Genomic DNA, 27,685 nt, shown 5'->3' with positions numbered 1-27,685 from the left:
GCTGAATAATATTCCATTGTATGTATATACCACAATTTGTTTATCCATTCACCTATTGATAGACATTTGGATTGTTTCCACCTTTGGATTGTTATGAGTAACGCTACTACAAACATTCATAGACAAGTTTCTATGTAAACACATTTTCATTTCTGTTGATATACCTAGAATTATTGGGTCATTATGGAAATCTGATGTTTTACTTTTTGAGGAACCACCAAGCTGTTTTCCACAGTGGCTGCATGATTTTACATTCCAAACTGTAATGGACCAGAATTCCTATTTCTTCACATACTTACCAATACTTATTTTCAATATTTTAAGTTACAGTAATCCTACTGGGTATGAAATGGTATTTCATTGTGATTTTGACTTAAATTTCTTTAATGACCAATAAAATTTTTATGTGAATGTAGGCTATTTGTACATCTGCTATGGAGAACTATCTATTCAAATCCACTATCAATTTTTAAATTGAATTGTATTTTTGTTGCCAAGTTGAAAGTATAAGTATTCTTTTCTTTTTTTCTTTCTTTTTCTTTTTTTCTTTTTCTTTTTTCTTTTCTTTTTTTTTTTTTTTTTTTTTGAGACAGGGTCTTGCTCTGTCCCCCAGGCTGGAGTGCAGTAATGTGATATCGGCTCCCTGCAACCTCTGCTTCTGGGGCTCAATCAGTCCTCCTACTTCAGCCTTCTGAGTAGCTGGGATTTCAGGTGTGAACCACCACGTCCAGCTAATTTTTGTATTTGTAAAGATGGGGTTGCGCCACATTGCCCAGGCTAGTCTCCAACTCCTGGACTCAAGCGATGGGCCTGCCTCAGCTTCTCAAAGTACTAGGATTACAGGAGCAAGCCACTGCGCCAGGCTGAGCATTTTTAATATATTCTGAATACTAAACCCTTATGAGGTATGTTTTTTTCTTTTTTGGGGGGGCAGGGGGTACTGTAAGAGTCATTGGGCAGACAGACTCTCAGCTAGTCCAAGACATGTTTTATAAGTATGTTCTCCCATTCTGTAAGTTGCCTTTTCACTTTGTTGATAATATCATTAGATTTGCAAAGGTTTTAATGTTTGTGAAATCTAATCGATCTATTTTTTCTTTTGTTGCTTATGCTTTAGTGTTAGTTTTAATAATCCATTGCTAAATCCAAGCTCCTAAAGATTTACCCCTGCTTTCTTCTAATAGTTTTATACTTTCAGCTCTTAAATTTAGGTAGTTGATCTGTTTAAGTTAATGTTTGTATATGGAGTGAGGTAGACTCCAACTTCATTCTTTTGCATACAGTTTTCCACTTTCAGCACTATTTTCTGAAGAGACTGTTTTTCCTCCATTGAATGTTCTTGGCACCTTTGTTGAAAATCAATTGACCATAGGTGTTTGGGTTTATTTTTGGACTGTAAACTCTATTCTGTTGGACTATATGTCTATCTTTATGACTTTACCACACTGTTTTGATTATTGTAGCTTTGTAGTACTTTATTTCTCTTTTCAATATTGTTTTGGCTGTTTAGGGCCTCATGCAATTCTGTGTGAATTTGAGGATCAACCTTTTCATTTATGCAAAAATGGCCATTAAAATTTTTACAGGGATTGCATTGAATCTGTAGCTCATTTTGGAAGTACTGCAATCTTAACAATATTTTTTCTGATACATAACCATGGAATTTCATTATATCAAATTAGGTCTTTTTAAATTTTACTCAGCAGCTTTATACTTTTCAGTGTATCCTTCACCTCTTTGGTTAAATGTATTCTTAAGAATTGTATTTGATTCTTCTGGATGCCATTATAAATGGAATTTTTTTTTTAGGATTGTTTCTTGGTGATATACAGAAACACAACTGGTTTTTGTGTGTTCATCTTATACCGTACAACTTTCCTAAATCAATTTACTAGATTTAATCGATTTTTTGTGTATTCCTTGGGATATTCTATATGTAGAATCCTGTCTTCTGCAACTGTAAATATTTCTTCCTTTCCAATTTGGATGACTATTGTGATTCCAAATAATGACAGTGTTTCACTTTTTCTTCCCAAACTGCTCTGGCTGGGACTCCCAGTAAAATGTTGCATAGCAGTGATGAAAGCAGGCATCCTTACATTGTTTCTACTCTTATGGGGAAAGCGTTCAGTCTATCACCATTGAGTATGATGAGCTTCCTTGTCTTTTGGTATTTGGTTGGGGTGGACAATAGGCAGCATGTGCTAGATTTAGGAGGACAGGAGGGGGATGAAGTCAGGCCATTTGTGTGCTGGCTCCCTCTCTGCTGTGTCTCCATGAGTTGGTTGTGTTTTCCTACAAATGACCACAGCTCCTGTCAGGTGGCCTTCTTCATATAGCCACTCCCTCCCTTCTTTGCCCTTTTAGGTCTAGAGTTGGTGAATGCTCCCTGCAATGGCTAGCCCTAGGGTACAATACCTTGTTGTTTTCGCTGAGCCTTGCCCATCTCTCTGTAAACCATCCCTTTGTGAAACTTTCCTCAATTACTCATTTAGAATGAACATCTCTTTTCTGCACAGACTCTAATTCAAAGACTTAACACTGAGTAAATGGGCACATCTCTCTGGACTGAAGTCAGCCTGCAGCAGTCCAGCAAGACTCCAAAGTGACTGAGGTTTTAATAATTACCTTACAGTCTTTTCTGGCTTCTAAGCATATAGAAATCTGTGACTGGGTATGGGGTAGGAGTCGTTTGGTGAGAAAAAGGAAGAGAACTTGCTGCTCTTCATGTCAGCAATGCCAGGTACCTGAGAGATGCAACTTGCATCAACCATAAAACTTCATATCCCAATCAGAATTGCTAAATTAAAGATTTAGAACTATAACTTCTTCAAATGGGAAGACAAATATTTCCTCCATCTTTGCTTCTGATTCTGCTTATCATCCATTGTCAGTATCCCAGATTAGACTCTAATAAGGACATGCTGGCTGCTTCAACTTTGGGGCTTAATGCTACCAAATATTTGAGCCCAGTCCAACTTTTGATTCATAACTGCCTCTACCCCAAGGCCTGATAGAACCTACCTCATTTGGCCCAAGGAAACTCACATGCTGGCAGCATTTACGTACCATATTAATTTCCTAGGGTTGCTACAACAAATTATGAAAAAATGGGTGACTTACAACAGCAGGAATTTTTTTTTCTCACAGTTGTGACTAGAAGTCCAATATCAAGATGCTGGCAGGTCCATGCTTTCTCTCATGACCTTAAAGAAAAACCCTTCCCTGCCTCTTCCTGGCTTCTGCAGATCCTTGGCAATCATTGGCTTGTCAACACATCACTCTAACCTCTGCTTCTGTCTACATATGGATAAATCTTCTCCCTGTGTGTTTTATGCTTCTACTCCTGAGGCCATCAGTCATACTGAATTAAAAACTAAGGCCGAAGCCGGGCACGGTGGCTCACGCCTGTAATCCCAGCACTTTGGGAGGCCGAGGTGGGTGGATCACGAGATCAAGAGATCGAGACCATTCTGGTCAACATGGTGAAACTCCGTCTCTACTAAAAATACAAAAATTAGCTGGGCATGGTGGCGCGTGCCTGTAGTCCCAGCTACTCGGGAGGCTGAGGCAGGAGAATTGCTTGAACCCAGGAGGCAGAGGTTACGGTGAGCCAAGATCGCACCATTGCACTCCAGCCCAGGTAACAAGAGCGAAACTTTGTCTCAAAAAAAAAAAAAAAAAAAAAAAAAGACTCAGGCCGGGTGTGGTGGCTCATGTCTATAATCCCAGCACTTTCGGAGACCAAGGCAGGGTCGGGGAGGGGGGTCACCTGCAGTCAGGAGTTCAAGACCAGCCTGCATAACATGGTAAAACCCCATCTCTACTAAAAATACAAAAAAAACTATCCAGGTGTGATGGTGGGCACCTATAATCCCAGCTACTCAGGATGCTGAGGCAGGTGAATTAGTTGAACCCTGGAGGTGGAAGGTTGCAGTGAGCTGAGATTGCATCATTACATTCCAGCCAGGGCAACAAGAGTGAAACTCCATCTCAAAGGGAAAAAAAAGTGGTAAAATATACATAACATAAAAATTCACCAGGTTAGCTGGGCGCCGTGGCTCACATTTGTAATCCTAGCACTTTGGGAGACCAAGGCATGTGGATCACCTGAGGTCAGGAGTTTGAGACCAGCTTGACAAACATGGAGAAACCCCATCTCTACTAAAAATACAAAATTAGCCAGGCGTGGTGGCACATGCCTATAATCCCAGCTACTTGGGAAGGCTGAGGCTGGAGAATCATTTAAACTAGGAGGCAGAGGTTGCAGTGAGCCAAGATCAAACCACTGCACTCCAGCCTAGGTAACAAGAGCAAAACTCTGTCTCAAAAAAAAATCACCAAATTAATTATTTTTAAGCATATAGTTGAGTGACATTAAATACTTTCACACTGTTGTGCAACCATCACTACCATCCATCTGAACTTTTTCTTGTTCCCAAATTGAAACTCTGTACCCATTAAGCAATAACTTCCCATTCCCCTCTCTCCCCAGCCCTTGACCACCACCATTCTACTTTCCATCTCTAAGAATGACTATTCTAGGTATCTCATATAAGTGGAATTACAAAACATTTGTCCTTTTTATTTATTTTTGAGACAAGGTCTGGTTTCGTCACACAGGCTAGAGTGCAGTAGTGCGATCTCAGCTCACTATAACCTCCACTTCCCTGGCTCAAGCAATCCTCCCAGCTCTGCCTGCTAAATAGCTGGGACTACAGGCACACACCACCACACCCGGTGTGTCACCCTGGCGTGGTGTTACTCCCAGGTAATACTCAAAAGTGTGACGGAGTTCATGACAACATAAGAGTGGAGGTTCAGGCCAGGAACAGTGGTCCCTGCCTGTAATCCCAGCACTTTGGGAGGCTGAGACAGGCAGATCACTTGAGCTCAGGAGTTTGAGACCAGCCTGGCCAACATGGAAAATCTGATCTCTACCAAAAATACAAACATTAGCCAGGTGTGATGGCAGATGCCTGTAGTCCCAACTATGTGGAAGGCTGAGGTGGGAGGATCACTTGCACCAGGGAGGTGAAGGTTGCAGTAAGCCAAGATCATGACACTGCACTCCAGTATGGGTGACAGGGTGAGACCCTGTCTCAAAAAAAAAAAAAAAAAAAAAAAGACTGGGGATTTATAAGTAATGCAGAGAATGAGAAAAGTTTGCATAAGTGACTCTGAATCTTGACATAGGAGTGGATGTTCTGTGTGGGGAAACCAGGATGAGGCTGAAGCACACCTGCCAGAGCTCTGCCAGAGCAGAGGCATAGAGGCATGACCCAGCCTTGTGTGTAACTGCAAGTGAGCTGGCCTGACTGGAGCTCAGCATGCTGGGAAAGGAGGGAGAGGAAAACACCACGAAAGAATAGACTGGGAAGCTATAGAGGAAGGTTTGGGTCTGGTCAAAAAGTCCAGGTGTGTAGGTAAGGAATTGGATTTTATCCTCAGGCCAATCAAGATCCATGGAAGGTTTTAAGAAGAGTACATGATCAGGCCGGGCATGGTGGCTGAAGCCTGTAATCCCAGCACTTTGCGAGGCCGAGGCGGGTGGATCACGAGGTCAAGAGATCGAGACCATCCTGGTCAACATGGTGAAACCCCGTCTCTACTAAAAATACAAAAAATTAGCTGGGCACGTGCCTGTAATCCCAGCTACTCAGGAGGCCGAGGCAGGAGAATTGCCTGAACTCAGGAGGCGGAGGTTGCAGTGAGCCGAGATCACGCCATTGCACTCCAGCCTGGGTAACAAGAGCGAAACTCCATCTCAAAAAAAAAAAAAAAAAAAAAAAAAAAAAAAAAAAAAAAGAAGAGTAACATGATCAACTACATGTTTTATATACCACTTCTAGTGGGTAGTGTGGGAAAGGTCAGACTAGATGTTACTGGCCAATTAGGATACTATTGCCTGAGACCAGGTGAGGGGTAACACACTCGTGGTGTGTTAGGGCCAGCATTGTGCCTCAGCTGGCTCATGACAGCTGATTGTCAGACTTTTAAGAAATTTTGCAAGCTGGTTGTTAACCCCATTCTTAAAAATTAAATTATATTAACTTACAATTAAATATTTTTTTCATATGGTAATATTCAAAATTCATCATTTCCTAATTGTTTTGTTTGGGTTTTTGTGTGTGTGAGCATGTGTGTTTGTTTTCTTGGTTTTTTTTTTTTTTTTTTTTTTTTTTTTTAGCTCTAGCTCTGTTGCCCAGGCTGAAGTGTAGTGGCACAATCATTGCTCACTTTAAATTCAAACTCCTGGGCCGAAGTGATCTTCCTACCTCAGCCTCCTGAGAGAGTGTAACTACAAGTGTGCACCACCGTCCCTCCCAAAGTGCTGGGATTACAGGCATCAACCAGCACGCCCAGCTCTTAATTGTTGTACTACTGTCTTAGCTCTTAAGTTAATTTACCTCTATTTGTTCTGTATGGTGGAGACACTATGTAACAATGTGCTGCTCTGCGTCTCTTCCTAACATGATGATCATGTGGTCATTATGGAAAATCAAAATGGAGATAAGTAACCCCTACATATGGTTGACTTAGATTTGGGATTGTCTATATTGTTTAAAAATATATGCATTAACTTTTCTTTACACATTATGTAAAGAATTTTCATTATGATTTGAAATCTTCTCTCTTCTTTTATCCCTTCTTTCCTTGCTTTTTTCATGCTTTCCCTCTCCCCTCCCACTTGTTAAGGTGACTCTCCCTTAAGGAATTCCCATTCCCAGTGATATCTCATCAAAGCAGCACATGAATAGCTGACATTATGTAATGCTTTGACATTTGGCATTCCCAAGGCATTATCCCACCCCTGATATCAGCAGATAAGTTGTCAGAGCATGAAATTGGCATTTTTACATATTCTTAATGTACAGATGTCAGTCTAAAAACCATTCACTAGTATTGTTATGATTACATTCTTTGTTTCATTTTCTTTGTATGCCAAGATTTGTTCTTGTGATTTCTTTTCTTTTGGGAGTTTCAAAGAGGGAAGGCAAAACTTTAACAATCCAGTTTACTGATTCTGACAAAAGGAAAAAGTAAACTTTTAAGTCTCTGGCCACTTTTGGCAATGATACTCCTGGCACAGGAGCAAAGATGTAACAAGAAGGACCATATGCAAACTGGAAATACAATCAGTGGCCCCCTCGATGGTGCCAGATTCCTCAGCCTGTTCCAAATCAAATATGCCTGCAGTTTACAAGTTTGTTACTCTGTGTTAAGCACATAAATGAATAGACTAGGCTTATGGGAGGAACAGCGTGCCTGAGAAGTGATAACGTTGTGGAAAATACACAAGGTAAGAATCAGAGAGATTTAGAGACACCCTGGTCCATCTTCCATGTATTCAGAGATGCAGGGGTGAGGGGGAGAATATATTCTAGATAAGGGCAAGGAAGATCTCCCTGAGGAGATGACATTAAATGGAACCTTCAAGGAGAAGATGCTGGGCATGTAGAAAGCCAGAGGGTAGAACATTCCAGGCAGGAGGAATAACATGAACTAAGGGTCTGAGAAAATAATAATTCCTATCATTTAGTTAACACTATGTGTCTGGCACTATTCTAAACATATTACATACATTACCTCACATATTCTTTTTTTTTCCAGAGACGGGGTCTCACTCTGTTATCCACACTGGAGTGCAATGTCATGATCATAGCTCACTGCAGCCTCAAACTCCTGGGTTCAAGCAATCCTCTCATCTTGGCATCTCAAAGCACTGGGATCACAGGTGTGAGTCTCAGAGCCTAGCCTACCTCATGTATTCTTCACACTAGCTCTATGACACAGGGAGTATCACTGTCTCCATTCTACAGGTGGGGAAATGAAGCATACCATGGTTAGGTAACCTCCCCAAGGCTGAACAGCTAGTAAGTGGTAGAGCTGGGATTCAAATCCAGCAGTACAATTCCAGAGTCCATACGCTTAACCATTTTGCCATGCAAAATTGGGGCTGAAACTCAAGTCTCCTGGCTTCTACTTCGATGCCTATTCCACAGTCATATACACGTATATAGGTACTTACACATTTATACCCACTCCCAACTTTCCCTCTCAGGAGTCTGTATATAAACAAGGGACATCTGAAGGTGTCTTCTTTAATCAAGAGTTGCTAGAATTGAGTTGCTCCAGGGGAATTTGTGTTGACGCCTCACCTGAGGGGCAGTGTTATCCTGAAGAAATCAGCTTCAAGTCTCACATGGAAATTTCCTAGGTGTGTCCCCAGTGCAGACAGCCCTGGGAAGACTGGTTGAAGATGGTGGCAAGGACAGAAATAATGGCTCATTGCCAGTCTATCTGGGGCATGAGATGAAAGCCCAGAGCTATGATAGACTCAACTCAGCAATATGTGGTCAGAGTCCAGGCCATCCCAAGGAGGCAGATCATGGACCATGGTAGTCACAGAAAACATCTAGAACAGGCCAGAGCTCCATAAGGAAGGAATTGAGCTAAATTGGCAAATTGTTAAGAGCTCAAGCTTGCTTGAGACTCATATTGCCTCCTACCTGCCTTTCACTTCATTCATTCATGCATTTAATTACTATTTCATCTGGTCATTTATTCATTCAACAAATGCTTACTCTGTGTCTTCCACATACTATTCCTCTGCTAGACAATCCGATATAAAGACAAAGAAGATGATGTCCCTACTCTAGAGGAGCACAAAGTCTAGAGGGATGGGAGAGGTCATGACTCAGAGAATTCCTGGGGAAGGCAACACTGAGCAGAGTCTTTCTGGGAAGACTTATTAAGACAAAGGAAACAGCAAGTGCAAAGCTACACTGATGTGAGGGAGGCTGGCTCCGTTGGCTGTATGCAAATCTTGCTCATACACCCATAAAACCTGAATATGGAGGGTATATCAAGGGGTACAGAGCAAAGCCAGAAAGAGAAACGTGCTACCCGGCCTTTGCTACAAGGCAGTGGTTAAGCAATACAGGAGAAAATGGAGAGGATGCAGGCCTGGGGATCTGGAGACGGGTCCAACCTGAGCTCTGTGCTAATTCAGTTGGTGACCTTGGACAGGTCTCTTCTGCTCTCTGGACTTCAGTTTGACCCTCTGTAAAATGATGGGGTAGGATTATGATAATGTCTTAGGGGCTCTCTTCCAGCTCTATCATTCTGTGATTCTAAATCCCTTTATAACAAACTCAAGGAGAGGAGCTTTGCTCTTGCAAATGGAGTGTAAAGTTAATCCTGCCTGTGCTGAGGCTAACTAATGTGCGTGTGGTTTATCCTACTTCATTAAACCCTGACTCCCCACAGAGCAGTGCGTGAGGCAGCCCAGGCAGGTAATACTGAAGTGCTGCTGAACTGAGTCTCCTAGTGGAAAATGATTTCTCCCAACTCTTTCTCAGGTTTATCAACACGAAGCCTACAACTCCTATTTCCCCCATTGTTACCTGGCCACATGCACAAATTTACACCCAATCACAGGGTATGGCAAGTCAGGTCCTCATACCTTATTTATGTGGGCATCCTCTGCACCCCGCACCGTGCCGTCAGTGACATCATCATTTTCCATATGAAGAAACGGAAGCTCAGACAGGTTAGGCTGCTTGGTAGGAGAGACACAGCCCCATGTGACGTGTGACTCATACAGTGAGGGCAATGCTGCTGTTGACTGAATACCCGCCAAGGAGTGAAAAAATTCCCCAAGGTTCTTATCTTTTGTAAAGATCTTGCAGGTTCTGAGTCACCTTTTTTGTTGTTGTTGTTGAGACATGGTCTCACTCTGTGGCCTATGCTGGAGTGTAGTGTTGCAATCTTGACTTACTGCAGCCTCAACCTACCCTGGTCAAGTGATCCTCCTGCCTCGTGCTCCACAGTAGCTGGGACTACAGGCATTCACCAGCATGCCCAGCCAATTTTTGTATTTTTTTGTAGAGACAGGGTTTTACCATATTGGTCAGGCTGCTCTCAAACTCCTGGACTCCGGTGACTGTCCTGCCTCAACCTCACAAAGTATTGGGATTACAGGTGTGAACTACCACACCCAGCCACTTTTTCCAAAAGTGGATAAAAGAGAACACTTATTCTAGGTTTCTCCTGAAAACAAACGGTAATTGTCTTAGACTCCTTCAATTCTTCTTTTATTGTGAAGTATAGTGCAGATACTGAAAATGCATAAAGCATATGTATATAGTTTAAATACATAAATATGTATTAAATTAAATATGTATATAGAATAATTAAAAGTGAATGCTGACAACTCCCATCCTAGCTATTATATAGAATTGCTATTATATAGAATATAATGTTGGTTAAAAGAAGCAAGACACAGACCAGGCACAGTGGCTCATGCCTGTAATCCCAGCACTCTGGGAGGCTGAGGTGGGCAGATCACTTGAGACAGGCGTTTGAGACCAGCCTGGCCAATATGGTGAAACCCTGTCTCTACTAAAAATAGAAAAATTAGCTGGGCGTGGTGGCATACACCTGTCATCAGCGACTCAAGAGGCCAAGGCATGAGAATCGCTTGAACCTGGGAGGCGGAGGTTCTAGTGAGCCAAGTTTGTGCCACTGGACTCTAGCCTGGGGGACAGAGTGAAACTGTGTCTCGAAGAAAAAAAAAAGCAGCATGACACAGAGAATACATCCAGTATAATCCCATTTATATGTAGTAAAACTGACAGGCTCAATGTTTGGCGGAAGGGGTCCACTCTTTGCATGGCCCTATACAATAAGTAGACCTGACAAGACATTGTCCTCTTTCACCTCACTGAGGATGAACCCTCTGAGGACAGAGAGGGACAGAGGCATTGAATGTCAGAGCTGGAAGGAAGCTCATATGACATTCACTCATGCAATCATTCATTCCTTTCTCAGATACTTTTGAGCATTTGCTGTGTAGGGGATCTCTGGGCTGGGAATGTGGGGGATTAGGTATCAGGGGATCTTTCATTGATCGTCTTGAAGGAACAGGAGAAGCTGGAATGAGTTGAGTCCTAAATGGAGGAAAGGAGTGAGGTATGAGGAAGTGTTTGGCTCTGGGCCAGCACCTCAGCCCCTCTGAAAGTGCTGGATAGGGTGGGACCCACCAAGGGTAGAAGGCAGAAGAGACTCCCTGGGCCTCAGGAAGAATAGGTAGGCTACAGCAAATGAACCCAACCAGCCTCCCTGACCAGTCTCTGTATTTGATAGTCACCTAAGGGTGGTTTATGTGCAAACAATGAATCCCAAAGGAATCAGAATTAGGCTGCAGAATGTGAGTGGAAGGGGCCTGACACTACTTGCTCTAATGCCTTTACTTTGTGGATGAAGAAACTAAGGTCCAGAGTGAAGTGGCTTTTCCAGTGTCCCCTGGATAGCTTGAGGGGAGTCCTAGAGCTCAAATCCAGGTTCCTGCTTCCCTTACCAGTGTTCTTCTTCCGTCCAGACACACAACAGTATTTTCCAAGATGAGTTTTTAGAATCATCAGTTTTAATGGTCATGAAATCTGGAAAAGATCTTAGTGGTAATCTGTATGGTCCAGAGGATATCAAACCTTGATGATCATCAAATCACATGAGAAATTTGTTTTTAAAAATACAAACTCTTGGACCCTCACCCCTCCGAGATTGGGGTTTTGGGGTCTAGTTGGACTGGAATTTAGTAGGATAGGTTGGCCATGTGTTTTGTTTGGGCTTTTTGAGACAGAGTCTCACTGTCTTCCCAGGCAGGAATGCAGTAATATGATCTCAGCTTACTGCAACCTCTGCCTCCCGAGTTCAAGCAATTCTTGTGCCTTAGTCTCCCGAGTAGCTGGAATTACACTGTGCCACCATGCCGGGCTAATTTTTGTATTTTTAGTAGAGACAGGGTTTCCCTATATTGCCAGGCTGGTCTCAAGCTCCTGGCCTCAAGTGATCTGCCCACCTTGGCCTCCCAAAGTGCTGAGATTACAGTTGTGAGCCACGGTGCCCAGCCGCAGCTAAGTTTTGTATTTTTAGTAGGGTTTTACTATGTTGGCCAGGCTGAACTGGAACTCCCAACCTTGTGATCCGCCCACCTTGGCCTCCCAAAGTGCTGGGATTTACAGGTGTGAGCCACCGCACCTGGCCCAGATGTGTATTTTTTAAAGGTCTCACTTGCCTCCCTCCACCCACAGCTGATTGATAATTAGCATGTAGGACACTCACAGACCTACCTGACTGTCCAGTTGAGAGGAAGAAACTGAGGCCCAGATTAGGCAAGGTAGACTAACTGTGCAAGGTCACATGCCATTCCACCACAAATTTATCTACTGTCCAGGATAGAACTAAGCCAGGCTGCATATCTAAGAGCCTTGATATGTTGAGTGTTTTCTCCCAATGTGGTTCTTTTGGTGAACACGTTTCATTTTTTGAAGCAGCTTAAAAGATTCCCAGCCACACTGCAGGGCACTCAGATTTGTGCAATATTTACAGTGACTTTGTGGTTCATTAAACAAATTTACCTAAGCAACATGAAAGAAACCATCTTGTTTACAGTGAGATCCTGACAAAAATATGTGTAGCAAAGACAGACAAACACACAAAAATCTGGATCGCCAGGTGGGACATGATTTGCTGCCGCGTTCCATTTTTCTCATTAGAACTTGTTTTATTTGAGCATGACTCAGTACCCCGTGTAAATGCGAGGTTGTTAATCTTATTACTATATGAAAAACAAATTAATTAGTATGCATGCTTTTGGAGATGAATTGTTAGGTTGGTGTTGGAAAGATTAGGAAAATACACACATTACTCCAAATGATATCTGATAACAGGCATCTGACTTCACTTTAAGATCTGTTTCAATATATGGGCAACAAATACAGCTAATGAAAATCAACCTTTTGTGTTCAGTATCTAAATGTTCATTTTGGCCAGATTCACACATGAATAACTGATTGGTCACTGTCCATCATCCAGACTCACCTGTAACAGGCAGCTTCTCAGTTCTCGGGTCTCAGCTCACTTCCAATATCCAAAAACAGCTGAAATGATCTTTTTCCTCTTCTTGCGTACCACACTTTATAGCTTTTTTTTTTTTTTTTTTGACAGTCTTGCTCTGCCACCCAGACTGGAGTACAGTGGTGTGATCTTGGCTCACTGCAACCTCTGCATCCCAGGTACAAGTGATCCGCATGGTTCAGCCACTGGAATAGCTGCAATTACAGGCATGTGCCACCACACCTGGCTAATTTTTGTATTTTTAGTAGACACAAGGATTCACCATGTTGCCCAGGTTGGTCTCAGACTCCTGAGCTCAAGTGATGCGCCCACCTTGGCTTCTCAGAGTGTTGAAATCACAGGCACCACTGTTTCCAACCAAACTTTGTATGTTCTCCCAGTGCACCGGCTCCCTTCTTTCAGCAGTCATAATGAACACACTTCATTTTTCCGGGAGACTGAGGGTAGAGACTATATTCCAATTGGAGATTCAAATGCATATTAATCAGAATACCCTGCTGCAGGAAAAATATATGAAGAACAACAAGGAAGCTCTTAAAGTACTGGTGTGGGACAATCACCAAGAAATTTATCGTTAAGTGTACACATACCTCTGCAAGTATACAGTGACACTGATTACCAGGTAAAAATAAAATAAATAAACCGCACATGCTAGAAATAAAATCTAATAAAAAGAACACATATGCTCAAATTTAAAAATAAACCCCAACAAAATATTCCCAAAACACTAAAACTCAATAATTAATTAATAAAAAATTATCATTTAGTGTATCAGACTGTGGGAAATCCTTTAATAAAAAAATCTGTTTCATATTAACATAGTATTACCCAGACTATTTCACCATGGAGCTCCAGAAGAAACAGAAGGTATCCAGTGTTTCTCAAATGGTTCTCATTGTTTTTAAGGACTGTTCACTTAAGGGCTAGGCACAGTGGCTCACGCCTGTAATTCCAGCACTCTGGGAAGCTGAGGTAGGCGGAGTGCTTGAGCTCAGGAGCTAAGAACAGAGCCTGGGCAAGCAGTTCGAGACCAGCCTGAACTACATGGTGAAACCTCACCTCTACCAAAATACAAAAAACTAGCTGGACTTGGTGCCATTTGCCTATAGTCCCAGCTACTCAGGAGTCTGAGATGGGAGGATCGCTTGAGCCTGGGAGGTGAGGTTGCAGTGAGTCAAGATCATATCACTGCACTCCAGCCTGAGTGACAGAGTGAGACCTCATCCCCGCCCCCCCAAAAAAGAAAAAATATTCATCTTTGAATATCTCACAATACACAAGTTGTCCACTTATATGCTCTAGGCAACAGTTTTTTTTTTTTTTCTTTTTTTTTGAGACAGAGTTTCGCTCTTGTTACCCAGGCTGGAGTGCAATGGTGCGATCTCAGCTCACCACAACCTCCGCCTCCTGGGTTCAGGCGATTCTCCTGCCTCAGCCTCCTGAGAGTAGCTGGGATTACAGGCACGCGCCACCATGCCCAGCTAATGTTTTGTATTTTTAGTAGAGACAGGGTTTCACCATGTTGACCAGGATGGTCTCGAACTCTCGACCTCGTGATCCACCCACCTCGGCCTCCCAAAGTGCTAGGATTACAGACTTGAGCCACTGCGCCCGGGGGCAACAGTTTTAAACTAGTTTTCTTGTTGTTGTTATTTATCTATTTTTGAGACAGTGTCTCTGTCATCCAGGCTGAAGTGTAATGGTGCAAACATGGCTCACAGCAGGGTCAACCTTCTAGGCTCGTTATTCACCTGGCACAGCCCCCTAAACAGCTAGACTATAGGCACATACTATCACACCCTGCTAATTTCTGTGTTTTTTGTAGAGACAGGGTTTCACCATTTTGCCCACGCTTGTCTCAACTCCTGAGCTCAAGCAATCCACCTGCCTTGAACTCCCAAACTGCTGGGATTACAAGTGTGAGCCACAGCACCCGGCCTAGGCAACGTTTTAAATCAGAAAGTAGATCCTAACTCTGCGGCCACCTCCATGAATGAACCTGGCAAAATCCTTTCTCTTCTTTGGGCCTCAGTTTATCCATCTCCAAAATAAGCCAGTAGAATGAGATTATCTCTGACATTCCTTCCAGCTCTGAAAGTCACAGATTCTCTGGCAAACAAAATATATTAAGTCTCCTCCAAAGTAAGCCGATGCTTTAAGTAGCAATTTGGAGGCTAAAAGGTCTATAAGGCCCGTTGAAAATAAGTTACAAATATACCTGATGTGAACATGCTTTCCCAGCTTCAAAACCCAGAAGACATTCCAGAAGGTTGTAAGAAACCAGTGCATCATCTTTGGTTCACAACAGCTGATGATATTACTTCCACGTACTCACTGTGCAGCCTATTGGGCAAAATCCTGAGTTGAGAATCAGTTTCTTAGCTATAAAATGGTATAATAACTGCTTTGCCACTTTCCCAAATTCTTGGTATAGGCACCTAATTTATGATAGCAACAGAGACGAGAGAATAGTCTGCAACAGGTCTGTCAAGTCATTTGTGAAAATGAAGTAAAAACGTTGCTTATCAAGTTATCTTTCATTTCTTGGTAGATTTCCCTGGGTTGTGGCAAAAGCATGGTATGAGACTATCCTACTCATCCATTACCAGAGGCAAAGTAAATGTATAAAAGCCTTTTGCAAAGCAATCTGCCCATATATATCAAGAGCCATGCAAGCATTCAGGACCTCTGACCCAGCACATCTAGATCTGAGGATTTTAAAGAAATGACAAAAATAGGAGAATGTGATATGTATGAAGACATGCACTTTGGGATTATCTGTGATAGTGAAAAACTGGATTCCTTCTACATATATAATACTAGGGAATGATATACCCACTTAAAAGAGTATTAAGCAGCCACTGCAATTATTATTAAAACATTTATTTTTGCCGGGCGCGGTGGCTCACGCCTATAATCCCAGCACTTTGGGAGGCCGAGACGAGTGGATCACGAGGTCAAGAGATCGAGACCATCCTGGTCAACATGGTGAAACCCCATCTCTACTAAAAATACAAAATATTAGCTGGGCATGGTGGCGTGTGCCTGTAAACCCAGCTACTCAGGAGGCTGAGGCAGGAGAATCGCCTGAACCCAGGGGCGGAGGTTGCAGTGAGCCGGGATCGCGCCATTGCACTCCAGCCTGGGTAACAAGAGCGAAACTCCGTCTCAAAAACAAAGAAAACCAAAAAAAAACAAAAAACAAAAAAAACATTTATTTTTAAATGATAATTATGAAGACCTGTGGCATTATAATGACAAACTGTCAAGTGAGAAAGCTGAATGAATATGAAGCTTTAACTACACTCATAAATCACCTATGTAAATTTTGCCTGCAAGTAAGAGGAACACTGAACAGTACATTTGTTAGGATGCTAGGATTACGGATAATTTTCATTCCTTTTCCCTAACTGTTGTAACATTATAAACTAAATAAAAATCTGGGAAAAAAATACAATGAAAGCAACAGATAGGTACACTGTGTTGTACCTTCGCAAATCCTTTCACTGAAGAAAGGGATTAAATGAGGCTTACCATAGCAAATCATAAAATAAGACTCACATTTTGCATTTTCTCTAGACCCTCCTACAGTTCTAAGAATAAATTAAAATACAAACACCAGAGGTGAATTTTTTTTTTTTTTTTTTGAGATGGAGTTTCGCTCTTGCTACCCAGGCTGGAGTGCAATGGTGCGATCTCGGCTTACTGCAACCGCCACCTCCTGGGTTCAGGCAATTCTCCTGCCTCAGCCTCCTGAGTAGCTGGGATTACAGGCACGTACCACCATGCCCAGCTAATTTTTTTGTATTTTTAGTAGAGACGGGGTTTCACCATGTTGACCAGGATGGTCTCGATCTCTTGAACTTGTGATCCACCCGCCTCGGCCTCCCAAAGCGCTGGGATTACAGGCTTGAGCCACCACGCCCGGCCTCAGAGCTGAATTTTTAAAATCCAGGATTATCTCAGCCTGGCCAACAGGGCAAAACCCCGTCTCTACTAAAAACACAAAAATTAGCCGGGCATGGTGGGCATCTATAGTCCCAGATACCTGGAAGGCTGAGGCAGCAGAATTGCTTGAACTCAGGAGGCAGAGGCTGCAGTGAGCTGAGATTGCGACAATGCACTCCAGCCTAGGCGACAGAGCTAGAGTCCATCTCAAAATAAAAAATAAATAAATAAAATAAAATTCAGGATTACCTCATTATTCTATTTAAAACATATGAAGAGAGAAGATACACTTTTTTCTTCTGGATTGAAGTTTCCCTGGCCAAGTTCTATATGTCTGTTCTTCCTTATTGGCAGGTCATGGGTCCCCATTCCTACCACAGGAGTTTCTTAACCTGCTGACTTCGCTCCGCTCTTGCATGCAGTGGTGAAGTCTTAAAGGAAACCCAAGAGTTCCTGCTATTTCTGCCCAGGCTGCAACCTGGGTCTGGTGTCAGGATCTCCTGAGATGATGTGCAGGAAGACATAGAAGTGCTTTCAAACTCCTCTAGAACTGTGTCCATTTGGATCTTTTTTTCTTTAGGAGTCAATGTAACATAATGGAGGCCTACAGGGATAAAGCAGACTGAGAGGAGTAGGGAGACGGAGCCTGGGTTTTAGGCAACCCTAAAGTGTTAATGGTCAAACGATCTGTGTGGAAAATCAGATCGGCTTTCAAATTCCAGCTCTGCCATCTCCTAATTGTGTGATCCTGGGCCACGCCTGGTGTCTCTGAGCCTCAGAGTTGAGGATGGGACATGATCATGTATGTAAAGCACAGTGCCCAGTGAGTGCCCAAGAGATGCTTGTTTTCTCATTAGTCTTGCCCCTCCCATGAACTCACTGTAGAACCTTTGGCAATTCCATTTCCTTCTTTCCTTCTCTGGGCCTTAATGTCTCCATCTGCAAAATGGAGGAAGAGGCTGGACTCACTTTTATCTCCCAGGGCTATTTTAGCATATGAGCCTGTGGTTTCACGGTGGTGGCTGTAGCAATAGCCTAATAGCAAAATCTTATCTCTACAAAAAATATAAAAATTAACTGGGTGTGGTGGCACATGCCAATATTTCCAGCTATTTGGGAAGATTGCTTGAGCCTGGGAGGTCAAAACTGCAGTGAGCCATGATCGCACCACTGCTCTCTGCCTTGGCAACAGAGTGAGAGACCTCCTCGCAAAAGAAAAACAACAAACAAAAAACAGAAAAAAACCATAGTGGAAGATAATAAGCCCACGTTTGCCACAATGATCATGTAGTTATGAAGACTTACATTAAAATATTTGCCTATTACCTTAAGTCTATCCATTCTCTCATTTTAGGTTTATAACTTTAATTTTTAAAATGTATCTTTTTTTAACCAATAATTAAGTTACCCAGAGTCAAAGCTACTTAACTGTAGAGTTCTAACAGACCCAACAAAAACCACTAATTGAGAACCTATGACCATTACACCTCATTCAGAAGTGACCTTTTAAACTGATATTTGAGGTATGAGTACGTATCAGCCAGGCAAGTTGGACATTAACTCACACAGGAAAAAAAAAAAATTGCATATGTGAAGACCCAGATCAAATAAAGTATCATTTGAAAACCTAAAATTCAAATAGGTAACCCACTCTACTCACATTTTAATTAGTTATCAAGTCTTGGTTGAGTGCCTAATAAATGTCAGGAATTCAGCAACTGCCTCTAGATGAGTTCTTCATCCTGTGGAATTATACCCAAAACTTTTATGTACATATTTTTGGAGAAAAGGGATTTGATATAAAACAGAAGACTTACTGCCCTAAGTTGTTGACGCCATAATTTCATTTCAATTTCAAAAGCAATTTACCTTAATCAAGCCATTATTTCACTTAAAATAATACTAGGTAGAGTTCTACTCTATACACAAAGGAAGAATTCTAGTGAAATTTACCTATAATTTGTTAGGCATTCCCTATGTACCAAATGCTGACAAACTAAAGGGGCTATGTTCCAAATTATACATACTGAAGGAGCTCTACATTAACATACCATAAAATTCACAAACTAGGAACTAATAAGGTATCTTCAACTCAAAAATGTTATATTTTTCCATTTTCAAAACGAATATATTTTTTAAATCCTAAGCCTGGCTGGGTGCAATGGCTCATGCCTATAATCCCAGCACTTTGGGAGGCCGAGGAGGGCAGATCACTTGAAGTCAAGAGTTCAAGACTGCTGCCAAGTTTGGGAATTTCCAAGGAGAAAGTTCAACCATAACAGGGTGACACAGGGCACCCCCCATATTCAAAACGCTTTCAAAGAGCTTTCTCAAAAAGTTTCTCTTTCTCCTTCAGTACAACAGTATCAGTCACAACTGATGACAGTATAACAGCTCCAAGAACTCCAAGAACATCTCGATGGTATAATATGTTGTCATTTGCACTCTACCTGCTACTAGTTTAATTTGGTCAAGTAGTTCCTTCCCTGGAGACTCAAATTCTACTGTTACTAGACTAAAGACAAATTATCTCAACCATGGTCTTGACTTAAACCAATCAATCACTGGCCCTGCATTATAACTGAGCAACAAGTTGGTACAATCACCATGTGCTAGTTGCTGAAGAGCCACCATTAGGGTATTGAATCGTTCTGAACCTGGAGACTGTTGGCACGGATTCTGTCACTTGACCCCTACTACTCTGCCCATGCCAATCAGCAGATCACAACAGTACAGTACAGATGGTAGCTCCAAGGATGTAAATTGCGGATCCTTACGTTTGTGGCTTTGGCCATACAGCATTTTAGTTTTGTTCTTTTCCACCAACCAAAGTCACAAGGTATGACTCCTTGAAAACTCCAAGAATTGCTGGGCGCGGTGGCTCAAGCCTGTAATCCCAGCACTTTGGGAGGCCGAGGCGGGTGGATCACGAGGTCAAGAGATCGAGACCATCCTGGTCAACATGGTGAAACCCCGTCTCTACTAAAAATACAAAAAATTAGCTGGGCATGGTGGCGTGTGCCTGTAATCCCAGCTACTCAGGAGGCTGAGGCAGGAGAATTGCCTGAACCCAGGAGGCGGAAGTTGCGGTGAGCCGAGATCGCGCCACTGCACTCCAGCCTGGGCAACAAGAGCGAAACTCCGTCTCAAAAACAAACAAACAAACAAACAAACAAAAAAAAACTCCAAGAATTAAGAGATTCTCATGTATTCCATGAAATAAAAAGCAAAGAAAAATAAAACTTGTCGTAATGAGATGGAAGTGTTGGATCAAACATTGATTTAGCTGTTCTATGTCCTCCACCTCCCCAATGCCTGGATGTGGTTCATCTGCATCAGATGGATACTGTCCAAATTTGTCACATGGCTCAAAAGACTGGTGCCCAGTGAATGGTAATGCAGATGGAGGCTCAGAGGAATCCATGGCGTCTTCCTTGGTGAACAATGGTCTTGGTTGCTAAAGCAATTGTATTCTGATTGGTTCCTATGCCCAGTTCTATTTATGAAAGGAATAATAATTATTAGAGAATAAGAGCATACTTAAATGGGCATTAGTACTGAATATATTGCTTATGAATAGGAAATAAATATGATTGTAACATTATTGGATTAAGGAAATAAAATAGAGAACATATATTTGAATATTTTTAAGAGTAAGAGTCAAGTTAATTTTCAAAAATGCAGAATTTGATTTTATTTGGCTAAAATAAAAAAACAAATGGTAGGAGAAAACAATAGGTTCTGTCTACTTTCTCCTCACTATCATTTACCAGTCATGACACAGTTCTTCAATGAATCGGACACTCAATTCATGTTTTTCCCAAACTATCCACATTCTCCCATCAACTTTAGCATCCCTACAGATTCTCTACTCCAAGCAGAAATCAGCAGAGTTCGTTTCAAAGGAAGATAATAAGCTTTCTTTTCAGTATGTTAAATGTGAAACAGTAAGATACCTAAATGGAAATATTCAGTAAGGTGTAAATGGGGAACATGAAATCAACAAAATGGTTAAGAAAAGGAGATACCAATTTGATCACCATAAATACAGAAGTAATTAATGAAACTGGGTGTGATCTCAGGACAAGGTAATTTGGAGACAGAATAAGCTAAATGTTTATTCTGGCCCTCTATATAATGTTATGCCTAACCCTAGATCACTTTGTTTCTGTCATCTTGCTCAAAGCTGCCAAGTACTACTGGATAAAAAGTTACAGAATCCTTCAAAGTGAGTTCATTACAAGTTCATTTTAATTTTGACAGAATACTACTTCTAAGCAATCATTTATTCGCTTATTGTGGATTCATTAGAGTGCAATGATTTCTAACTTATGAGCTTTCAGCCTCCTGGGAAGCTGCAAAATTAGTTATCTCAGTGGGTACCCAGGGCAATGTATTACATAAAGACTATCTCTCACATACATGTACTAACATTTTTCAAATGTGCTGTCAATGTTGTGGTTAATAAAATACAAAGTTATCTAAGAGAGAACTGAGTAGTAGCTTTTTCTAATATGCATATTATCCATTGGTGCATACTAAAATCATAACTACAATCATGGGGTGGTCCACAAATTGTTTCGAAGTTAAACAAATTGTCATCTTCAAAATACTGGTAACCACTGCCTGAAAGGACTCCCCACAGCACTTAAACATCCTTTCCACATTCTAAGCTTCCAGTTATCCTCTGCCCTCTCCTACTTCTGCTTTCATTTTCCCAAGGAAATCAAACACATCTCACAGGTACTCTCAACTGCCTCAATCCATCTGAATTCATTCTTTCTCCTCTACCTCTCTAAGTATTTGATGATTTAGCAATTAATGGTGTCTCTCTTCCTTTTTAGGAATAAATCATTAACACATAACATCTGATCCTATCTCTAACCTGGTCCCCAACCAAAAATATCAAACAAGTTTAGTCTCACCTTCTTCACAAGTTTCTTCCTTTCTGCCTAAACACATTATCAGATCTCACCTATATGGAAAAAACTTTATTTGATTCTGCTCTGTGTTCTAACTACTATTTTATCTCTTCTTTTTGCTCCCAAGGTCTCAGGGTTAGCAAACTACAGGCTGAGCCAGCCACCTGTTTTTGTAAGTAGGGTTTTATTGACAATAGTCACCCTCATTTCTATAGGTATTGATCTAAGGCTGCTTTCCCACAAGGGCCAAGTTGAGTAGTTAAGATATCCCATGGCTTGGAAACCCAAAATATTTTCTATCTGGCTTCTTATAAAAACATTTGCCAATCCCAGGGGCTCCAAGCATGATCTACATTCAATGTCACTGTTTCCTGGGGAAGCAGAATGCTCTTAAAAATTCTGGAGCAATAAGGTACGATGAGTAAAACAGCATTTCAAAATCAGTATTAAAAACAGCATATAGGGCAGATATAACAGAAGACCATTTCAGAAACTAGTGCAAGAGAATCAGCATTTGGTATAAAGGGAGGAAAATGAAAAGAATGCATTTTTGAAGGAATAAGCATTAAGACTAGATGACCACATGTCATACAGACAAAGCTAACAGCAAAATTTTAATCCTTGATAATGTAGCTCTCAAAATTCTCTCCTAATCTACCCTATATGTACAGCTCTTCATATTTTTCTGGCTTTCTGACTATGGCATTACTGAAATCCTAATACTAATTCCATACATTCTGTGCACCAGGCATTCCCCATGCTTGTTATCTAACTCGTGGGTAAACATATATTTTGGTAAGAGGCAGTACTAACAGAATTGGCTGAATGAGAGCACAGGGCCAATGTCAGAGGTGGATGGAGTACTCTCGTGCACCTCACACCTTGGGAAGCTGAGGGAGAATAGCTTGGGCCCAAGTGTTCAAAGTGACAGTGAGCTATGATCACCACTGCACTCCAGCCAGGGTGATAGAGCAAGACCTCAATTCCAAAATTAAAAAAAACACAAACTGATAAAGCTGTTTACGTCTGTGCTAGTTACAAAAATGTGTACAAAATACAAACTTAATAAAGACCTAACTAAAACTGAGAGAAAGCCTCAACTTTGGGAATAAATACATAAAGTGAAACACTTTACTTTGTACTGTGAGCATATTAAATTCTTCTCAGCCTTCATTTTTTAAACTCAAAATCATTCCCCACCAGACTAAATTAAGTGCCCCTTTTATAGGCTTCCATAGCACTTTACCTTTCAAAACACTCATCACATTTCTAATTACTTATTCAATGTAACTATCCCAGAAGTACAAATCACAAATCCCAAGAAGGCAGGAACTATACGCACTCTGCTAAACAATGAATCACCAAAGCCAAGCGGAATAACATATTTTGGGGGCCATCTCTAAGTATTCGTTGAATTCACAGATGAATTATAACACTAGGCATTTGTTCTTCAGGCCTGACAAATCTAGTATGTGCTTAAAATACAGAAATTATGATGGGATGAATTTCTCTGTTGTCTTTTAACTACTCCAAAGTCTTAGAAATTCTCATGTCAACCAAAGCTCTACATAGGAAATGTTTCCGTTAGGCACAGATGGACTACTGATTAAAATGAGAGCTCTGGAAAATAAGTGTGTGTCCAAAATCAGGAACAGCCCAGAGAGCATTAGCGATGCCAATGTATTCTTTTTTCAACTTCTAGCTATACACGTAAAATTAAAACAGTCATTTTCTTAGTCTCCCAAATTTCTGCCCAAAATGTCAGGGTATGGTGATGGTAGTTCTGGCAATAGAACCAGCTTAATTCCAAGAAACAAATGGACAAGAGCCAAAAACATACTCCATTCCTACTGCAGTTGTTTGTTTTGCAGAATAAACCAACCAACCTGTAATGCTTTTCTTCTCAGAGGTATCATGTACCTGTGCCCTTGTTGCACTGTCCTTCCTATGCTGTTACTGTCATACAAATTGAATGTGGCTGTCTGAATAATGCTAACAGCATTTAGCAGTTTATATTGAAACGTTAGCCTCAGAAGAATTCAAATAAAAGACGAATCCTTTCCTTTTTATTTAATAGGTAAATTAATTCTAAAAGAAGTCAAAGGAATTATGCTTCTTTTAAAATCCTCACTGGATCCATCCTGAGGATCCAGTGTGGACTGAAGATAAAACACAATTCCAGTGCAGCATAGAAAAAAATTAAAGAGCTAAATTACAGTGTTACAAATTTGTACTACTCTTGGAGCCATCCCAAAGGAAAGGGATTAAGAATAGAGCCATAGGCACACCTGTGAATGTATGCCAAAAATAAACCACAGAACCATAATAAAAACTGACTTCCTTGGGTCTAAGGATTTATCTCTTTCCCTGAAATGTAGAAAAATGAATTTAACAATTTAGCCCCTATGGCCTTTAAGAGGATTTTGTACCATCTGTACTTGAAAATTGTGCTTGGCGTAACATGCTCTCTTACTTAGGTAGCTTATGTATGCCAGGGTTAAGGTCTGCCTGAGGCTGTTTTGGTTTATGTTACTGCTTTAATTACATTCAAATGAATTTACTTTAAAAAAGTGTATTCTCAGAGGACAATATATATGTTTTTTACATACACGCACACACATTCTTGACTCAGAAGGTTTTCTCGTTTTCTGATCCCTGTACATGACTCTCAAGGATACTAACTAGATAACAAAATCAGATTATCTCACACAGACTCCTCAATCTACCCATCAGGAAACTGAAGCACAAAGAGACAGGAGGCCTATCCAAGGTTTTTCAGCTGGATAAGGACACAGATAGAAGTGAATCAAATTTCTGTGATTCTCAGCCAGCTGTTCACTAAAATTTTTAAATAAAATTTTCAAATAAGTAATTTAAAATAAAAAAAAAAACACCTTCCTTCACTGCAATATTTGCATTAGTTCTAACACCTATGTTTACCTCACAAAAACCCATTTTACCTCCCAGCAGTTTAAAAACCATGAATCACACTTTTTAGTTGAAAGGAAAACACACTTAGGTCAATTTATTATTTTTTTATTTTTATTTATTTATTTTTTTTGAGACGGAGTTTCACTCTTGTTACCCAGGCTGGAGTGCAATGGCGCGATCTCGGCTCACCGCAACCTCCGCCTCCTGGGTTCAAGCAATTCTCCTGCCTCAACCTCCTGAGTAGCTTGGATTACAGGCACGTGCCACCATGCCCAGGTAATTTTTTGTATTTTTAGTAGAGACGGGGTTTCACCATGTTGACCAGGATGGTCTCGATCTCTCGACCTCGTGATCCACCCGCCTCGGCCTCCCAAAGTGCTGGGATTACAGGCTTGAGCCACCCCGCCTGGCCTATCTGTCAATTTATAATCTAAGAATCTCCCAAGTTAGTACTCAAAGACTTCATCAATCCCATGACCAGAAAAGATGTTTTCTATATAAGATCCTAAAATATCATGTAAATGAAACTTATCTAAGCATTTAAATAGCCCAACAAATATAAAGCATCTATAGAATAACTGCAAAGGTTATTCTCATGCAAAAGAGGGAGCAGTATTCATTCACTGAATTGTTTTGAACTACATAATTTAAGGTTTATTTAAGCTTTCAGAATTTACATAATACATCCTTTTTTTGTTGTTGTTTGTTTTTTTGAGACAGAGTTTTAGCTCTTGTTGCCCAGGCTGGAGTGCAATGGTGTGATCTCGGCTCACCGCAACCTCTGCTTCCTGGGTTCAAGCCATTCTTCTGCGTTCAAGCCTCAGCCTCCCAGGCAGCTGGGATTACGGACATGCACCACTACGCCCAGCTAATTTTGTATTTTTAGTAGAGACGGGGTTTCTCCATGTTCATCAGGCTGGCCTCGAACTCCTGATCTCAGGTGATCCACACGCCTTGCCCTCACAAAGTGCTGGATTACAGGCGTGAGACAATGCGCGGGCCCCACTTAATACAATCTTTAATCCTGCTCTCTCAGTCCACCTACTTGTCATTCTGACCCTTTGCTCTTATTTACTTCCAAAGCACCTTTAGCTTCCCTAGATGTTCCTTCTTGATGACACAGGCATCCATCTCAGGCTAATTTAAATCCACAGCCTCATTTTCAGTCCAAATTTCATTGGAATGTGAGGAATACACACTTTACTTTTGACGTAAAATTTCTTTCTTACTCTTGGTGAGCTGCCCTGACAGTGACAGGTGAAACACAATTGACTAAGGGGTTGAAATGTCTGCCCATTTTGCAAATGTGACGGCCACTCTGAATCAAATCTGACCGGGGTAGAAAACCCAAATGTGTAAAACAAAGGTCACAAAAGACAGAGCAGAGTATTTCGGTGGGAAAAAATTAAACTAAACTCAGTCACATAAGCCCCAGCTGTTCTTGGGATATAAACATGATTTTTAGGAGAACTAATCCTATCTGGAAAGACTTCCTTCATCTTTCCCTTAGCCCTTCTCCTTTGGCCAGTCTCTTACCCGGTAACTATCATATTAATATCATCCTCAGTTGCAATCCTTCCTGAGTCTATTTCCCATTCTCAGATGCTATTGAAAACAGCAAAGCTAAACTGTCTCCAAAGCATAATGCTTTCCTAAATAGACACACAATCCATTTAAAAGTCTTTGGATGTGATTGCCTAAGCATTCAAAACACAAAGTCATTTCTCTAACAGTTCTAGGAAAAAAAATTTTAAATACAGGGGAAAAAAGCCCCCACAAAGTCAAGAGCTTTTGAGGAGCCCTGAAAAGTCATCAAATTGAACGCTCTCGTTTCACACTTGGAGAAACGGGCTCAGAGAATCTTATTCACTGAGCTAAAAAGGCCCTAACGGAGCCCCGAATTCAACCGTATCATCTGAAATAATCGTAAATTCAGCCTCGCTTAGAGCTTTCCGGAGTCGCCAGCGAGTCAGTGCTGGAGCCACGACTAGAACCCAGGCCTCCTGACTCCCAGCCACAGCTTTTCCACAGCACCGGCCGCCTCCCAAAAGTTGCAGGCAACTGTCCGCTCACAGAATGGGAGGGATAAGGGGCGCCTTAGTAAACACAGTCCAAGTCTCCTTGTTTTGCATGAGGAAAGGGACACAGCTCCCGAAATACTGGAGTCCAGGGCTGCAGCTGCTGCTTCTGACAGCAGAGGCGACAGGTGGCCCAGGACTAGTCGGTCCTCAAAGACTGGACTCCCTCTCGGCCCGCCGGGAGCTCCGCGCTTCACTGACTGGCCTCCCTACGACACAGGCCTTGCGGGGATGTAAAAAGGGCAGATACGCCACCCGAACCCAGGCCCTGGACGCCCAGCAGCTCCTGAACCACAGCCTTAGATCCTGGGGGGCCAGGGAGACGCGGACCCCCAGACCGGCAGCCCGGCCGCGTGGGTCGGCGCGCAGTTTAGGGGCCAAGAGTTGCGCCCCGCCACGAGTGAGGGGCGGACGGGAGACGCCGAGGCCGGCGAGGGGGGCATGTACTAGTTCCACAGCCTGGCAGGGGAAATGGAGGGTAGGCAGGGGTCCCGGGCCGCGGGCGGCTCGGGGTCAGTCACTCACAAACTCACTGCAGCGGCTGCAAATAGGAAGCACCAACCGGGAAGCGTCCCGCGTAGAGGGACGGGGAGGGGCAAGGACAAATGAGGTAAGGAGGCCGCGCCCGCGCTGACCCCGGAGGAAGGAAAGCACTTCCGGGCACAACACACGCTCTCGGCACCGCCTTTCCGACCCCGCCTAGCTGCCGCGGCGGTGTGCGCATGCGTACTGACTTTCTCTGCCCATCCCATAATCTTTAGGTTTGCCTTCCTGGCTTTGCCCCTTCCCCTTCCCATCTTCTCTTGAAGCTACGTAGGCTCCGTGTATAATTTGAATGACGAAAGAGATGCTATTTAGCGGGCAAAAGCCGGAGAGTTCCTG

The 27,685-nt window shown here is 42.0% G+C and overlaps 1 long non-coding RNA gene and 1 pseudogene across 2 annotated transcripts; both read right to left on the bottom strand.

Moving 5' to 3' along the window:
• Positions 1 to 513: 513 nt before the first annotated feature.
• Positions 514 to 27,338, bottom strand: LOC141583754 (endogenous Bornavirus-like nucleoprotein 1; annotated as a pseudogene).
• LOC141583755 (uncharacterized) lies at positions 514 to 27,426 on the bottom strand. Of its 2 annotated transcripts, none has more exons than XR_012516635.1 (2): positions 27,329 to 27,426; positions 514 to 18,614 (listed from the first exon to the last, which is right to left on the bottom strand). It is a non-coding gene; the product is annotated as an uncharacterized LOC141583755 (long non-coding RNA). The 2 variants fall into 2 exon arrangements; XR_012516636.1 differs by having other exon boundaries at positions 27,337 to 27,426.
• Between the last annotated feature and the right edge of the window lie 259 nt (positions 27,427 to 27,685).

This window comes from Saimiri boliviensis, chromosome 2 (assembly GCF_048565385.1).
Source record: "Saimiri boliviensis isolate mSaiBol1 chromosome 2, mSaiBol1.pri, whole genome shotgun sequence".
NCBI lineage: Eukaryota > Metazoa > Chordata > Mammalia > Primates > Cebidae > Saimiri > Saimiri boliviensis.
This window is presented reverse-complemented; position numbering and strand designations above follow the sequence as displayed.